We start from the raw sequence: 7029 nt of genomic DNA on the forward strand, positions 1-7029 counted from the left end.
CAAAAAAAAAAAAAAAAAAAAGTAGAGAGTAGAATGGTAGTTATCAGAGGCTGGGGGAAGAAAGGGAATGAAGAGACACTGACCAAAGGGTACTGTTTCAGTTAGACAGGAAGGTAAGTTTTCTAGATCTATTGTACAACATGGTGACCATAGTAAATAATAATATATTTTTCAAAATTGCTAGAATAGATTGTTAATATTCTCACTACAAAAAAAAAAAAAAGTGTATGAGGCAATGGATATGGTAATTAGCTTGATACAATCATTCCATAATGTATACATATATCAAAACATTGTATCACATAAATATAGACAACTATTATTTGTCAATTCAAAAAAAGTAAATAAAAAAATTTATCAGTCGGGCATGGTGGCTTACGCCTATAATCCCAGCACTTTGGGAGGCCGAGGTGAGAGGATTGCCTGAGTCCAAGGGTTCGAGACCAGTCTGGGTAAGTTGGCAAGATCTGTACAATAAACCAAAATATTGACCGGGCATGGTGGCACATGCCTGTAGCTCTAGCTACTTGGAAGGCTGAGGCAGAAAGATCACCTGAGCCCAGTAGGTCAAGGCTGTGGTGGCTGTAAGCATGCCACCGCACTCCAGCCTGGACAACAGAGTGAGACTCCGACTCAAAAAAAAAAAAAAAAAAAATTCTCCTTGAACACCTCCTTGAGTGCTAATTATTTATTTTTTTGAGTCAGAGTCTCACTCTGTCACCCAGGGTGGAGTGCGATGGCATGCTCAAGGCCACCGCAGCCTCAACCTGCTGGGCTCAGGTGATCCTTAGTCTCAGCCCTCTAAGTAGCTGGAATTACAGACACGTGCCACCATGCCCAGCTAATTTTTTGGTTTGTTGTAGAGCTGAGGTCCCACCAAGTTGCCAAGGCTGGTCTCAAACCTGTGGGCTTAGGCAATTTTCTCACCTCGGCTTCCCAAAGTACTGGGATTATAGATGTAAGCTACTGTGCCCAGTCTATAATTTTTTATTTATTATAGAGACAAGGTCTCACCATGCTGCTCAGGATGGTCTCAAACCCGAGCTCAAGTAATCTTCTCGCCTCCACCTCCCAAAGTGCTGGGATTACAGCCTTGAGCCACCACACTTGGCATGTGCTAATAATTTAGCATGAACTTTTATTTTCACCTCACCCTTATTTCTATCCAACATTTAATTCTATCAGCTCCAAGATGCAAATATATCCAGAATCCAACCATTCCTTGCCAACCCACCTCTTCTACCTTGGCACCAGTCCCCTCTCACTAGGTTTTATTGTAATAAAAGTCATTGTAATAACTTTTCTTTTTTGGCGGGGGGTTGAAGTCTCACTCTGTCACCCAGGTTAGAGTGCAATGGCATGCTCACAACCACCATAGCCTTGACCTGCTTTGCTGGGCTTAGGCAATCCTTCCACCTCAGCCTTCCAAGTAGCTGGAACTACAGACGCACGCCACCACACCCGGCTAATATTTGTGATTTATTGTAGAGATGAGGTCTCACCAAGTTGCCCAGGCTGGTCTCGAACCCATGGACTCAGGCAATCCTCTTGCCTTGGTCTCCCGAAGTGCTGGGATTATAGGCTGAGCCACCAAGCCCAACCAGCAATAACTCTTCAAGATATCAGAGTGATGTGTTTAAAATGCAGCTTATGGCAGTAGACACCAGACCCTCTTGCTATTGTCCTGCCCGTTGCATTCTTCACAATATATCTTTCCTTTAATAAATCTACCTTTTTTAATTCATAAAAAAATAAATAAAATGCAACTTAGTTCTCTTCTCTGATCAAAATCCTTTAATGATTTCCCAACTCACTCAGAGTAAACATCAAAGTCTTCAGAATCAACCTAATGGAGTCTCCCACAACCTACCGACATCAGCTCTTTCCATAATCCCCCTAATTTGTTTTTTCCTCATCCATAATGGCCTCCTTCCTCTAATAAGCCAGGCATGTTCTATCTTAGGACTTCTGCAGGCTTACTGCCCAGGAAATTCTTTTTTCAAATATCCTCAAATATCATGACTAACTTCCTCACGTCCTTTAGATCACAGAGTAAATGTCACCTTATCGATGAGGCCTTCCCCAAATAGCCTAAATAAAAATAGTACCCGGCTGGGCGCAGTGGCTCAAGCTTATAATCCCAGCACTTTGGGAGACAGAGGTGAGGGGACTGCCCGAGCCCATGGGTTTGAGAACAGCCTGGGTAACTTGGCAAGACCTCGTCTCTACAATAAATCAAAAAATTAGTCAGGCGTGGTAGCTCACACCTGTAGTTCCACTACTTGGAAAGCTAAGGCAAAAGGATTGCCTGAGCTCAGCAGGTCAACGCCGGGGTGGCCGTGAGTGTGCCACTGCACTGTAGCCTGGGCAACAGAGTGAGACTCCAACTCAAAAAAAATAAAATAAAACAGTACCCAACCCCAATACTCCCTATCCCCCTTTTTTTCCTCCAGGGTATACATTACCATCTGATTCACCATATATTTACTTGTTTATTGTCTGCCTTCCCCACTAGGAAGTAAATTCTATAAGGACAGTTTATGGCTATATTCACATCACTGAACAGTGTCTGGTCCTTAGGCTCCACAATACATATTTGTTGAATGACTGAATGTATAGATGAGTGGAAAAACTCAAATTCAAAGTTCTCTCACTCAAGAATCAACACAGAAGACTTCTGTGACCAAATATGCAGGGATTTCTCTCCACCAACAAGCAAAAAATCAATTCTGCAGCACACACCAGCTCAATGACCTCAAATCCAGATCTTATACTATTTACCTGGATAGCATCAGATTCTATAGATTGAGGGCATGGTCCCACAAGACTGCCTCCCACTTCCAATGCCAATTGCAAGTCCCAGGCTCTACCTGTGGTTCTGATTGACCAGCTATAAATAGGGTTTCCACAACTCCCTCCTTGGGTTTAATTAATTTGCTAAAGCAGCTCATAGAACTTGGGGAAACACATTTACCAGCTTATTATAAAGGATATTAAAATGACACAGATGAAGAAATGTATAAGGCAAGTTATGGGGAAAGAGGTACAGAACTTCCATGCCTTCCCTGGTGTACCTCCACATATTCAGCTATCCAGAAGCTCTCTGAACCCCGTCCTCTGGCACCTTTTAGGGAGACTATTCTGGATAGGCATGATTTGACAAACACATAAAAATGTGATTGGACAAAAAGGGTATGATCTACTGCTAACAGGCTGAGTGGAGAAACCCAAGGCCTGACTCTTCAGATTCCTCTTGGCCTTTCTGTGTAGCTTTCCTTTTTCCAGGGTATGGGGCAGGGCCTCTTCTGAAATAGGGGTCTTATAACCTACAACCAGACAAGGTAGATCAGTGAATTTCTTTTTTTTTTTTTTTGAGTGGGAGTCTCATTCTGTCACCCAGGCTGGAGAGTAGTGGCACACTCACCGCTACTGCAGCTCAGGTGATCCTTCTGCCTCAGCTTCCCAAGTAGCTGGAACTACAGGTGTGCACCACCACGACTAGCTAATTATTTTATTTATTGTAGAGATGAGGTCTCGCCAAGTTGCCCAGGCTGGTCTCGAACCCCTGGTCTCAAGCAATCCTCTTAGCTCCATCTCCCAAAGTACTAGGATTACAGGTGTGAACCACCACACCCTGACATCATTGTATTTCTTTATAGCCAGCTACAAAACAGATGAGGGAAGATTAGAGTATATTTTTAGTTTCTATGGCCTACCTTGGAGAGAGGAGAAAGAAAGAAATTCGTTAGGCAGACAGATCAGAGTGGGTCTCCAGTAGGACTCCATTTCACCTTAAGAAACAGCTGCAAGCTGCAGGCTCTGGACAAAAGCCACACCCATTCCCTTTCCGCTTCTTTCTTTTTCAAGCACCTGACCAATTAGGTTAGTGTATTTTCAGTCCCTACTACCAACTAATCTGCACACCCGAGTACTATGTAAACCCCCCCGACTGGCCTCAGCAATCTTTTTCTTGCCTGGGCAACTCTCTTGGGGGCCCCTGTCGGCCTCCTCGCTTCTCACTGTGAGAGCTGCTAACACTTGTTTCCTGAATAAACTTCAACTTCCTTGCCATTTCAGTGTCCTCAATCTTTGATTCTTAATCTTCTGGGTCGTGAGACAAGAACCTGGGATTTATCTGGGATTCATTCAGAGAAGAGAGCTGTAATCTGTTCTGACCAGGAAGGGAATTCTCCAAGCAAGAGCTGAGAGCTGTAACACTCCTTGAGGTTCGTGGCTGTCGGGAACCCCAAGTTCCAGAGTACCATAAGGTCCTAGGTCTCAGGGCACCCTTGTGCCCTTGGACTTGTCCTTGGCCCCCACATGAGTCCTGGGCTGGCAGTGAAGCCCCAGTGGGACTGCAACACCTTGAGGAGAAATATAAGGGCTATGAGCCAGGTTATGAGCCCAAACCATCAAAAAAAAACCATATATATCTCATCACAATAGACATGTCTTATCCACTATTTTACCCACACAAATGGTTAGATAGCTAGACTATCCAATTTTTCTTACTATACCATTGCAATGATATAGTAAATTGAATCTTTACAGAATGTCAATTTCTAAGGCAGAGTTTGACGTGACAGGATTTGGAAGGCTAGCATTTGAGTTAGAATACCATAAACAACTGGACATGGTGGCTCATGCCTGTAATTCTAGCACTTTGGGAGGCTGAGGTGAGAGGACTGCCTGAGCCTACAGGTTCAAGACCAGCCTGGGCAACATGGCAAGACCTCGTCTCTACAATAAATAAAATAAATTAGCCGGGCGTGGTGGCACACACCTATAGTTCCAGCTACTTGGAAGACTGATGTGGAAGGATCACCTGAACCCAGCAGGTCGAGGCTGCAGTGGCTGTGAGCATGCAACTGCACTCCAGCCTGGGCAACAGAGTGAGACTCCAACTCAAAAAAACCATATACAACCGTGCTGTCCCATCACCGAGTAATCTAAACCAGGCACTGGAAGAAATTCAGAAATCATCCAGTGATCCAAATGCCACAATTTTTTCTTTCTAGAGTACCAACAATCATCAAATTATGTGGTCCTCATGCCCTCTTAATAAGAACCATTAGCAATATCTTCTGTATCTCCCCAAGATACTTAAACTTGCATCACCTACTCTGTACATTCAACAAGTTAAAGGCAGAAGACAAAACCATTTTCTGAACTGCCTGATTGACATATACAAGATTGTCTAAGTAATGGAGTACATGGTTCTGCCCTCAATTACTCATGAACAGTATGAACAGCCTTCAAAAATACTGTAATTCATATACTCCCTCCCTACAGTTCTTTTCTACCTCCTCCCCATGTCACCCTACAGTTACACAAGCATACCAAATCAAAATAAGGGAAGTGAACACCAATATAAACCGGGCTGAAATCTGAAATTTTAAGTCATTTAAATGACTCAAACTTGAAGTCATTTGCCTAGTGAGAGCAGCCCTGGATGCCCTGTGACTCAGCATTTTGTGGTGCCTGAGACATGAAATGAGAGAAAGGTCTTTTTCCCTTCATAGCATTAACTAAATATGGAGCTAAATAAATGAGCTACTTCAAAAACACGGTCATTGGCTGAAATGTCACAGTGCTCTCACGCACAGGTTTAACTGAGTCTGTGATGACAAGGAGGAGAGCATGTGTCAGTAGAAGCACCCAAAGCTTTTCTGAAATAACTTGATCTATAAAATTAGCCAATAACAATGCTGACCACAATCAGCAGTCAGAAATAAAGAAAACATTGTGAATAAATGAAAACCAAGTTTAAAACTAGGAACTGTGATTATTGGTTTAAAGAGATAACTTAGAACTAGGGAGGGAATTGACCCAGCTATGCTTCACCAGACTATCAGAAACTAAAATGGAATCAAGTGAGGATTTTTTTCCCCTTGCAAAATTAAAAATTAAAAAACCAACCTGAGTAAAACTGAAACAAATAGGAAAGTCCAGCTCTTTTAAACTGTTCATAAGCAGAAAGAAAATAAGATAAAAATGAGGTAAAGTATATGAAGGTTGCAATAAGGACAAGTTTTCAGTTCATAGTCCCATGTGAAACAGGAACTGATAAAATGAGAAAAAATGGGGTCGGGTGAGGTGGCTCACGCCTATAATCCTAACACTTGGGAGGCTGAGGTGAGAGGAATGCCTGAGCCCACGGGTTCGAGACCAGCCTGGGCAACTTGGCGTGACCTCATCTCTACAATAAATCAAAAAATTAGCTGGGCATGGTGGTGCGTGCCTGTAGTTCCAGCTACTTGGAAGGCTGAGGCGGAAGAATCGCCCAGCAGGTCGAGGCTGCAGTAGCCATGAGTATGCCACTGCACTCCACCCTGGGCGACAGAGACTCCAACTCAAAAAAAAAAATGATTAAAAATGTTAACTAGAAAGCCAGGAGATCTGGGGAGATGAGATCACGAAAAGGGACAGGCATTCTGCAAAGGTAATGAGAAAGATGGGAAGTTCCATTAGGAAGGGCAGGATTCAAATACAAAAGACGACGAATAGATACAGAGACTGCCTGTAGGCAAACGGGTCAAATGATAGCTAATACTTACCTGGTTTTGGCTTCTGGTCTAAGTGCATATTAATTCTTGTCAACCAATTATGTAAATATTAAAACCCCATTTTACACAGGAGAACACAGCCTCAAAAGTTAAGCAACTTGCTGAAGTGCACACTGTTAACTAATGGCAGAGCCAGGTTACCAACCCACACAATCTAACTTCACAACTTTATTTTTGCTCATTTTACTTTTTGTAGGCTGGACTCAAACTCCTGGCCTCAAATGATCCTTCTGCCAACACCTCCAGACAGTGCTAGCGGTACAGGCCTGAGCCACCATGCCCATCCTTCACAACTTTATTTTTATTATTGAGTCAGAGTCTCATCTTGTCACCCAGGCTGGAGTGCAGTGGTACGCTCATGGCTACTGCAGCCTTGATCTGCTGGGCTTAGGCGATTCTTCTGCCTCAGCCTTCCAAGTAGCTGGAACTACAGGCATGCACCACCATGCCCAGGTAATTTTTT

Source organism: Carlito syrichta, unplaced genomic scaffold (assembly GCF_000164805.1).
Source record: "Carlito syrichta isolate Samal-C Ts95f unplaced genomic scaffold, Tarsius_syrichta-2.0.1 Scaffold301634, whole genome shotgun sequence".
Taxonomy (NCBI): domain Eukaryota; kingdom Metazoa; phylum Chordata; class Mammalia; order Primates; family Tarsiidae; genus Carlito; species Carlito syrichta.